This window comes from Thunnus maccoyii, chromosome 2, assembly GCF_910596095.1.
Source record: "Thunnus maccoyii chromosome 2, fThuMac1.1, whole genome shotgun sequence".
NCBI lineage: Eukaryota > Metazoa > Chordata > Actinopteri > Scombriformes > Scombridae > Thunnus > Thunnus maccoyii.
In genome coordinates this window covers 8,645,098-8,656,477 of record NC_056534.1, presented here as the reverse complement: position 1 = coordinate 8,656,477, position 11,380 = coordinate 8,645,098, and the positions used below count along the sequence as shown (strand labels likewise).

The 11,380-nt window shown below is 38.1% G+C and overlaps 1 long non-coding RNA gene across 1 annotated transcript; it reads left to right on the top strand.

The window, feature by feature from the left end:
• Positions 1–1,848: 1,848 nt before the first annotated feature.
• Positions 1,849–2,322, top strand: LOC121881711. Its single transcript, XR_006091902.1, has 3 exons — positions 1,849–1,934; positions 2,090–2,137; positions 2,218–2,322. It is a non-coding gene; the product is annotated as an uncharacterized LOC121881711 (long non-coding RNA).
• Positions 2,323–11,380: the final 9,058 nt, after the last annotated feature.

The window sequence follows — 11,380 nt, the reverse complement described above, 5'->3', positions numbered from 1 at the left end:
AATTGACGCCCCAAGTTTTAAAGTTTCATCTCTGTACAAATAACATTAGATGTATCCTCATTATATCCCGCTTTTGTTGGAATCACTAGCTAACCCCTGTGTTTGAAGGATGGAAACGTATAGCCTATATAGCTAGTTTAGAATAAAAAAGCTAATATGATAATGGGTCATTTTAGCTTGCATAGCTGAGGTTAGTAAGCTAATATTTTGCTACTTCTGGTGTTACATTAAAATTGGAGCGCAATAGAGCCTTGAATTGAGTGTTTGGAAAGTGGTTAACAATGGTTACAGGCTGTGATATTGGAAGAAAGACAAAGAAGAAAATGACCTGATTTCCATGCAATGGGTTACATTACTCACATGATTCTGTAAAACATGGGACAAGCTTTACTACTGTTCCACCGCAGCTTGTCAATAACATACGATCAACATATTTACATTTTGTTGATTTTATTTCTCTTGGTAGTTGACCATGATACGGCTGGCCGTTCTTCTAAATGGCCAAGATACACCATTTATACCAAGATGTAAGTGGGAGGCTTAGACGGGGGCAAAGACAATCATCACAAAGACACTTAACCAAGGCAAACACAACAAAGATGAATTTCATAAATAGTTCAACAATGTAGAATAGCTTTTGTTTTTAACACTGTGAGTAACGGCCTACTTCTGAGTATTATGACATCATTTCCGAAAAAAACCAAGCTCTGTTTTCAGTAACTCAGTCTGAGTTTTGTAAATTGGTAAAAGTATTGAAAAAGGAACCTGTAAACCATTTACAACATTTGGTGTTTTCTCTTTTCCTCAACAGTGGAATCAACAATAAAGAAAATTGTGGTGCCACTCTTCATGCCAGAGAGCACATTTATTGAGAAAATAAGAGCAGAATTCCCTAGTTTACAAGGTGACTTCTACCTTTGCAGAGTTGATAGATGTAGGAGAATCCGCCAACTGGAGCTCTCCTCTGTCCGTCCATCTGCTATAAAAGCATGTCTTGTGCTGAGAAGATTGGCTGTGTACATCAGACCAAAGGTATGCTACTGTCAGTTGAATCAACTTCCAGGGCCTTTCAAATGTCACATAGGCTATAACATTTTATAAGTAAATGAAACATGCAGTCTCTCACATGTAGAGGTCAACTGCAGAATCTTGTAATTTCTTAAAACATATTTTTAAACTGCCTTGTCCTCTGTTACAGTTGGAAGAGGCATGTACGGTGTGACTAATCTAAGAATTTATTATTTCATTGTTAATTTAACAGAAAAACAGGGAGGAGGAGGTTGGAATGTACATGACGCGGGGGATGGAAATGGAATGGAGGAGGAAAGCCAAGACATGTTGGAGGAATGAAACGGGTTGGAGGAGGAGGAACAAAACAGGTTGGATGAGGAGGGCTGAGGCAGATTGGAGGAGGAGGTATGAGATGGGTCTTTGGTTGGTATCCATATTGTGAATACAGTGCCAGTAGGTTCTGAGTTAATTCACCCTGTGTAACTGTTCATTACCCAGAGTGTCTTTTGAAAAGGTAAAGAGCTTCCAATGGATTTACTATGATTAAACAGTACAAAAAAAATGGATAGGCATTGATTTTAAAGCTTGCTCTGCATGGCCAGCAAGATGGTGGTTTGGACAGTTTTCTATATCAGTTGATATGCCAAAAGGTTTTTTAGTCAAATTTGCTCCTCTCCTTCCACAAAAGAGTGCCTTAAGCTTTTTTTTTTGAGTGGCTGTATTGGGGATGGATTCATAACATAACAGTATCAGTCATGCTATTCAGTATGTTATCAATACCTTTGGTGATTTCAGGACATGTTTACAGATCAGGATGATGAACAAGCAGTTGAAAGAGCGAATGTAGGCTTGCTGGAATGGCGTGCCCACGCAGCTAGCAGGATGAAGAGTATCAACGTTCGCTGGTAATAGAAAGAGAAAGGGTAAGAAAATGCAGACATATTCATATGGCCAGCTTACACTCTACTAAATAAGCAAAATGTTTTGCAGTGGAGATTCCCTTTTAAGCTCATTCTTCCTCTGGTTGTTCTGATTGATCAATTGAATAGCACTTAAATATAGTTTCATATGACATTAGGAGAGAAGACAAAGGCAAATCCAGGAGCATGAGCTGAAAAGAGCAAAGGTAAGTTAATCAAGTATTGCCCTATAAGAATATAAATCCTTTATCGACATTTCTAAGAGATGACATTAATTTGTTTATAGGTTAAAAATACCAGGAAGGAAATAATCAATTCCATACCAGAGCCTGAAAATGGGATGGCCTTTCAATTTAAATGTCCTGATGGTGGCTTAAAAAGGAGATGCTACCTACCTAGTCAACCTTTCCAGGTAATTTCTGTACCTAACTTCTTATTCTTCTCCTCAGTGTTCACAGCTATCTGCACTTTTTGTAAAGTAATACATTTTTCTAAATTTCACTTTGCAGGATATAGTTGCCCCTACCTCACTCCTAAGCACCTGAAGAGATTCATTGGCAGACAATGGCATCACTGCACCGTGTGCTCTGTACATTCTGTGGATGTTGGGGGATGCAGTGGAGGTGAGCGCCTTTGTTGTGCGTCAGAGCTGTTCTGTGAGGGCATCATTACATTTACTGTATTGATATTGTATAAATATGCCAATATGTTCCTTGAGATTTGTCTTGCTGGAGGAACCACTGGGAATTGAACCTTGGTCCTAGCGATGCTTTCACTTTGACTAGGCTTCTCAAGGAAAACAATTTGCCATTTCCCTGGGATGTTTGGCCGATTGGGGTTGTCTTCCTTGTAATTGCTTTGGCAACTCTTTGCCATCAATTGGGATGCAATGTTGCTGCTCCCTCTCCAACCCACAGTCCTCCACTCCATCAAACCCAGACCAGGAGGACATTGAAGAATAAATACCTGTTCTGAAGAGACCATGAGTTTATGTGACCCTCGGTGTTCAATATATACTTGTAGGACTTTCTCAAATGTATTTCACCTTCAGTTGATCTTCACACGATTTCAATTATTATGTCTTCCACTCTAATTAGAACATCGAAGTACACCATGACAGTATTAAGGCCCAAACACACTGAAAGCGATAACTGATGCGCTTCATTTGTCACACATCAATTGATGCTCCCATGGCACCCTGCAGGCATCAGATTTGAAATGCCATCAACACAGAACCAACACAGATTTGTCCTTTTATTCTTTGTACTAACTGCTGCATTAGTGGGATGCAACGAATGAATGAAAAGGAGAAATGCAGAGGAGGACAATGAAACTAAGAGCGTCTGTATCCACAGTAAATGTCTGTTGAGTATTTGATGGTTATTTATTTGTGCTATTGAATGTAACCGCCGTGAAACAATCAGAATATAACATTTTATTTCTCTCATTCATTGCTTTGTTCCACCGCTTGCTCTCCTTGCTCAACCACTGCCGTGCTGTCTCTCTCTCTCTCTCTTACTGGCTGGTGCTCAGCTGGCTTGCGCTACCTCTCTCTTTTTCGGCTGCAGAAAAACTCATTTAACGCTCCAAAAATGAAACAAGGTCTAAGTAGGGGTGTCAAGGCAGTTTGATGCGCCTCATAATGCTTTTGGTACACGTTTGGCCATTTAAAAATGTAGGTGTACTTCAAAACACGCATCAGACACTTTCAGTGCATTTGGGCCTTTAGAGTAACAGTACAGGTACTCAAAGATTCAAAGAAGGACTGGGTACTCTTGGTGTCCTGGAGGAAGTCACCTCACACACTCAAGCCTTTGAGAAAATCTTCCACCAGGACACAACATCCCCGAAGGCCAGTGATATTGTGGGGCTTTTCAAGGCCAGATGTACTAGATCATTGCCAGCATCAAATCGGAGGCAGTTGGAAGCCTGCACCATTGCCATTTGGTGGGATTGGCTCCTGGAAGTAGAAGTTATGGGTCCCTGTGCCAATTGTAACAAAATTGCTGGATGTTCGATGAATTAAATGGGATATGTCTTTTTGATTTTCTCTCGTACAACCTACTACTGGCTCTGATCCACTCTTTTGTCAATCCTATTGCATTATAATTAGTTTTTTTGTCTATTTCTATACAGTTGGACTTGCCCATCGAATTACTCCTGAGCATGCCCTCGGTTTTGCCACAGGCCTGCAGTGAATCCCAGCAATGGGTTTTGTAATGCAGCCAGAGCTGGCATTTTTGCACTCAAAGGATGGACTGGCCAGGTTCCCAAAGGCAAACACATGTTCGCTGGTGCTCTGCCTACCTGTGGGCCAGACTTACAGTGACTTCAAAAATAATATGGAGCTTAGAGTAGGCTGTGCTCATCTGTTTGGGTAGGGCTGAATGTTGGGATTTTCTAATGGTTTTGATATTCTAAATACTGTTTTTACAAGCAGTAGCATTTGGTGCTGTACTTAAGACAGGAAGTTGAGGACCTGTTCAAAAATATCAGTTCCTAAACTGTCTCGCTCAACCCAAAGGATTTATGTGTTGCCTGAGGTGTTCAAACTGTTCATCATTGGGTTTAAATTGGTTGAGGGTAACCTGAACTGTTTAAAGCCAAAGGCAGGTGCTCCAGTCCCTGGTCCGCTGCTGCAACTGCTCCCATACAACATGGATGAACTGCAACTGCAAATCACCACTCATAAAAGGATTATGAACTGCAACTTCATGATTTTTATGGAAACATGACTTAACAGCAGCATCCCTGATAATGCCATTGAGCTTCCGGGGTGCTACATCCTCAGGGCTGATACGACAGCTAATGACTCTGGTTAGATCAGAGTTGGGGTGTGGGGAACTGTGAATTTATATTAATGAAGCTCAGTGCACGGACAGGGCCATGATCGAGAGGCACTGCTCTGCTAACCTAGAAAATCTCAGAGTTAAGTGCAGACCTTTCTATCGACCCAGAGAGTTTACACCTACTGTTGTGACTGCAGCATACATCCCCCCGGATGCTAATGCTAAGTCTGCAATGAAAAGTAGGATTTGGTGCTCTAGTTTTTATATAGTGTAAGGGGAGGGGTTGTGCTACTCACCTCTCTACGTCATGGATCCACCATTTCAGGCCCGCCCAAAATATCCTGAACACAGAAATAGTGAAAAGCAGTTTAACTCCACAATTCAGAACTATGCAGTTCACAGTCTTTTCACATGTTTTCACCAATCATTTTCAAACATGTATAATGTGTTTCAAAAGAAATCTCTGATTTTCCTTTATGCAGACTTTAAATAACATAACCGTTCAATATGACGAACAAACTTACCAGGTTGTCGTTGTTGATAGGTTCCTTAATTAACTCGCTGATGAGCCCAAGCATTTTATCAGTCACTTAAGGTTCAACCAGTCGCCCTCTGGCTCAACGAACGCTCATCACGATAGTCTTCATCTTGTTAATGTTACACAATAAAAAGAGTTATCTAAATTAGCTAATTAGTCTAGTTGCTATTAACATGTAAACTTATAAATAAGCAAACTAGCCATCAAATTATGTCTCGCATCTTTACTACAAACAAGAACTTAACATTAAACCTAGCTAGCTTTAGTATAACTACTGTGAAGCAAATTCAACTGCAATATCTTTGGTGCCATGCCATTGGTCCAATGGCCCATTATTCTGAAAACAAAAGCCCACTGCTCCAAAGGCCTGTTGCTCCGAAAATCTAATTGTAAGTCTCCCTTGACGTACGATTGATCATTTTAACCCAAACTTTGATCTTTCCTGAACTCTAACCAAGTGGTTTTTGTGCCTAAACTTAACCAGACCTGAAACACAGCATTGTCACACCATAAAACATGATTATTTTTTAATGAGCATGTAAAGATTCACTAAGATATTAAAGGCAAAAGACGACAGACGTAGCCTAATCGGAATGCCAAACTATAAATAACGGCAGTGTGTCATTATTGGTTATCAGACACTGATAATGTTTATCATTTGACAAAACAGACTTTTCATAATTACTGAGGTCTTCTGCTAACAGTATGTTAACAGAAGTTTTCCTCCAACAGTAGGAAACAATTGAAAACTTTATTTGCCTTGTTGTCAGTCATTTAAAATGCAACTTAACTTATTAAATTTCACAATTCACTCAGTTCTTCCGATAAATTCAGCATCGTGTTTCACAAAGCAGAATGCTGATTTAATGAAATCACATTATAAGTTGCATGGACGTGCTGACCGGTGGTGTTTTCTTACTTTAGTTTATTTAACTTGGTTCACAGAAGAGCTGTTAAAGTTAAATATCAGCTGAAATTTAAAGTTTTTCTTTAGGGGTCATACAGAGTCATACGTTATGATTTAAGTTATGATTTATATGTTAAATTGAGCGATATGTTAACGGAGTCTGGAAAGTAGCTACGGGCCTTCGGAGCAGTGGGCTTTTGTTTTCTGGATACGTTTGTTGCTTTTCTTCCACAAATCCCACTAAATCTTAATTATTTTCATCTGGTTTTTGTTCTCATGCCATATCATTAACTCTCCTGTCGTTTCAGATTGTAGCCACTCTCTCTTGCCATGCAATTCCTCATTCCTCACTCCTCTACCTGATTTTCCCCACCCATCTCCTCACCTGCAGCTCATTCCTTCATTGGTCCCTCAGCATGAATACCGGTCCACTTCCCTTTGTTCTCCGGCAGATTGTGTTGTGTGTTTTGCCAAGACTACCTCAGCATTCTTTGTTCTTGGCCTACGTGTCCTGACTCTGTATGCCTGCTTTGTAGACTTTGGATACGCTACCTGCCCCTTGTCAGATTTGTTTGCCTGAGTGATTCATCATCCGGTTTTGACCTTGCCTGTTGACTAAGTAAACTGAACTTTCCTTGCAACTTTATCCGTCTCCTTATCGTGCTTTTGAGTTCAAACCTGCCAGTATTAGTGAACTTTATACATTTATCTATTTTTATGTCTTTGATGATAATAAACTGAATATAATAATGAACTGACTATTTGTCGTACAAAACAAGACATTTAAAGATGTCACAAATTTCTGACATTTAACAAGCCAAACGATTAATCAATTAAATGAGAAAATTGTTGGAAGATCAATTGATAATGGAATAATTCTATTCTAACAATGATACAGTTCAGACAACTTGAGAAAATAAGTTTTAATCCACTTTATAACAAAATATTATCTGCAGACTCCTTAAAAGTTTTGAAGTATCTCTCAAAATAGCACTTGAGCATGTTTTGTATTAGTTTCTAAAGATTTTGTCTAAAGAAAAGTGTTTCCATGGCTTTATGGAATCCTACCCTACATAGAGGAGCACTAATCTAATGTAACATAATGCATCTGCTTGCACAATGAGGACAGGTGTGGAACTAAGATTGCTTTATAGCATAAACAGGATGTAAGTGTAAGTGCCCTAATTCTGTCTTTGCAGCTACCAGTTTCTTCTGAATTCTGGTGACTCATTACAGAGTTTTTGAAATGCAGTCATGGTTCACATAACCAAAAGCGCAGTGAGTATGAAAAAAGGGGGTGAAAGTAAAAAGAAGTGATAAGGTTTGGGAGTTACAGAACAGAGCTACAGTTGCCACTTCTTGTGTGTGGAAACACTTCACTTCCTTTGCTTCAAACTAAAGAAATGTGCCCAGTGTTGACATACTGTAGCAGCATTTTCCACAGATTTGAAATGTGAGAATTCTTAAAAATGTTTAATGAAATTGCTAAAATGTGTTTAAAATGGGTTGATATTATGGTGTGTATCTCTCCCTCCCCTTGATATGGATCTAGATACACAGTCCACAATTTGACACAAAAATTATTTGTATAATGATTTTTATTTAGTAGTATTTTAGATTCAATATTTCAGTTCAGATTCAGTAGGAGTTGATATTTGTACTTAGTCATAAATCATGATGTATTATATTTGAGTAACTACACTGAAAATATATCAATATTATCAAATACTGAGTCAAAGGTGATATGTGTACCTCGGGTGTGGACATATTTTAAGTGTGCAGCATATATACACATAGCTAATCCATCTCCACATGAACTTTGAGATACATTACAGAGTGTTTTTCATGTATTAGCATGCATCAAGTTAAGACATGGGTACCTTTTTTAGATTAAAAATAAGTTTATTCAAGTTCAAAAGCAAGCTCATTCCTGGTCTACTCTGTTTTTGTGACCAGACATCTGTCATGATAACGGTCAGTGCCATGAACAACATCCATAGAGGAAAGAGAGAGTTATCACAGCCTCCTTTAAAAAAACAGGAAAAGAAAGAATACATCCAAGAATCAAATGCACCATAGATACAAAACTGGCACTGTTTTCTTGGGAATTATGCATATGGTGCACCAAACAATACAACATGAAAGCAGCAGTCACATCCTGCCACACGTCTAAATAAATAGTTCTATGCTTTATTGACAGGGAATAAAGTCAGATGCACGCATAAACTGACAGGATGATTTGTCTTTAATCTTATTTATTATACCAGTTATTGTAACGTTAGATGCTTGACCTTTAGGTCTAGGCCATGGAAGTGAGTGTTTTCACTTTGATCATATCACAGGGAATATCCTGTTTTTCTAGTGGTGCAGCTTCCCGATGTGGCTGTGTTTATGAATATTCAGTTCCGGCGACTGCAGTAGCACCTGTGACAAACAGCTGGTGGTCCAGGTCCCTGTTTTCTGGAGAGCCGATAAGATTGATATCATATGAGAAAAATATCAAACTCGTTGAGTTGCTACAACTCATTGTTGGACTTGTACTTGATGAACTTTGGAAGTAGCCTGATTGGAAACTCATTTTTGACAGCCGTATCAAGGCAGACACTGAATAGGCTGCAGCAGTACATGCAGAGGGCCTCACTGCTCGTCCTCAGACATCATGTCACCCCAAACACCCCATATATTTGATGTGGATCTCTGGTTTCATTTTTTCGTGTGTATTCATCATCTTGTACACTCGCCAGCCACTTTATTAGGTACATATGTGCAATCTATTGCAGTCCAATACAGCAGCTCTGCCGTAAATTCTACATTTACGAAGCTTATACATATATTTATTGTTGATTTGTTGTTTTTGTTGACATTCTACTTTAATTCTACTTCATATTTATCATTGAGGTTGCAGTGGATGGTGGTGGTGTACTGGAGTGCATTATATTGAACAGTATTTCTAATATTTAGCCCTCCTCGTTTATGTTAATGGTGTGGACAAAATATTAGGAACACCATTCATGGCCAGACCCACAAATGATTTTGTTTTCTTCTACTGCGCTTTTGTTTGATGAATGTTAGAACATTCTGGAAAAAAAAAACAAATAAATGAATAAAAAATTCCACTTACTTGTATTCATAGTGTGTTATGTTCAGAATATATTTTGGAAACTTAATTGCAAACGGCTATGACCTGCACACAGAGAAAGCAAAAGCCACAAGTGTTTTTCATTTATACTATCAGTGCGTAATTGGTGCTTCATGTGCTTATCTAAATGATGGTTTGTGTGTACTGTATTGATGCAAAAACACAATTTTTGAGTGTTGCAAGAATTGTTTGGCTTTTGCAAGAGATGTATAATGTTTTAGTGTAAGGTTTTGTGGTTAGTTTGTAGAGTTTTAATAAATGTAAATATATTCCGCTGTAAAATGGAGCACATTTATGGTTTAAAAGTTCATCTTCCGGTCCTACTGTATTCACCTCATTACTGGAACTGTAAAACAAAGCAAAACAGGTGCCCATATGAACACTGAATGATGTTTTATGTGCTGTAATCATTCCTCCTGTTAGTACTGACCATTAGAAAAATCTTACATTGAAAGCAAATTTAGAGGGGATCTTTTAAAAGCCAGTATGAACAGGAGGAATGATTACAGGGAGCAAATCCTGTTTCAGTGTTCAAATGGGCACCTGACTGTTTTAAGATAGAATTGAAAAAATGTGAACTTGTCCTTTAAAAGTTGTACTCGCTGATATTTTTAATAATATTTGTGACTGTGTGTGTGCTCTGTGTGACTGAATATGTCTCAATGTGATGTTGCACTGTATGTAATTTGTTATCAGGTGGCCTCTTGTAAAAGAGATCTTGATCTCAGTGACACTTCCTGTTTAAATAAAGCTTAACTACAAGTGAACATAAAGGAACCCTAATTATAGAGTTTTCTCTGCATAGTGCTGTAGTATTATAGGCAATAACAGTTTTAAAATACATTGGCAATAAAAAGTGACAAATAAATACCGATTCCATGATATCATGCACCGGTGACATTGTGTAGTATTTCTGACTGAGAGAGGATTTTTAGGCTCAACATCGAGACAAGACTTGCACAAAAGAGTTGTTTTAAAAAAAAAAAAAACATGTTTGGGTCGGGCCAAGATTGTGAAAAAGTAATTTAAATTTGTAAAATTAAATTGTTGTACTTTGAATGACACATTATTGGGGTTCGGCTGCAGTAATGACACTTCTGTACAGTTGTAGTTGGTCTCTAGTCCAGAAGAGGGCAGACTAACATCAGATAAAGTCTGTGAACATATAACATAATTGTGACCTGCACTGCTTCAAATTCTCAGCTTGTCTTGGGGAAAGTTGCAATCCGTGTAGGAGGAGATTCCTTGATAATAATACATCTATCATTTTAAAAATATTTACATTAGATTATGATACCTTTTCAAAGGCTTTAGATCCCGTATGAATGATGTGTAGACATAATAACAGCTTTACTGTACTTACTGTATTCTGCTTTGTGAATGAGTTCCAAAATTCAGTCAGTCCTGCCTTAGAGAAAGCCGTTTCTTTATGAAAGAAACCACTGTAAAGATTTTTATCTGTGATTTGTAGCAGTTTAAATTTCCGATGATAGTCTGATTTTAGCATAGCTCAGTAGAAGCAACAGTGTACTATGCTGTGCTGTGAAGACATAAAATGAGAAAGACAAATAAAATCAGTTAGTGCTGCAACGATTAGTCGCTTAATTGATCGTCACGTAAAAATCTCTAGGCTCTGGACCATCAGTCAGACAAAACAAGCTAATAGGAGGAATCATAGAGGGCTCTAAAAATTTGAATGGCATATTTCACCAATTTTTAACATTTTGATTAATCGAGGAAATAATTGTGAGATCAATCGATAATGACAATAATTGTTAAATGCAGCCCTAAATTCAGCACTGTCATGTATCATGCAGCTAATGCAGGCTAAGCACCTGCAAACATGTACAAAAATCTGATTAAACATAAGTAGTCATTATAAGGAGAAGACACATTAGGTGATTCTGCAAATTTGTGTCTAGAAAAGAGGTTTCAGAGGTTTCTGTTGTACATGTGTGCATTTTTAACTGTGGTTTTGAAAGGCGCTATAGAAATAAGGATTATTATTATTATAAATGTGTCACATGTATGTATGTATGTACTTGTGCATGTTTCTAAAATGATACCTTGTCTATT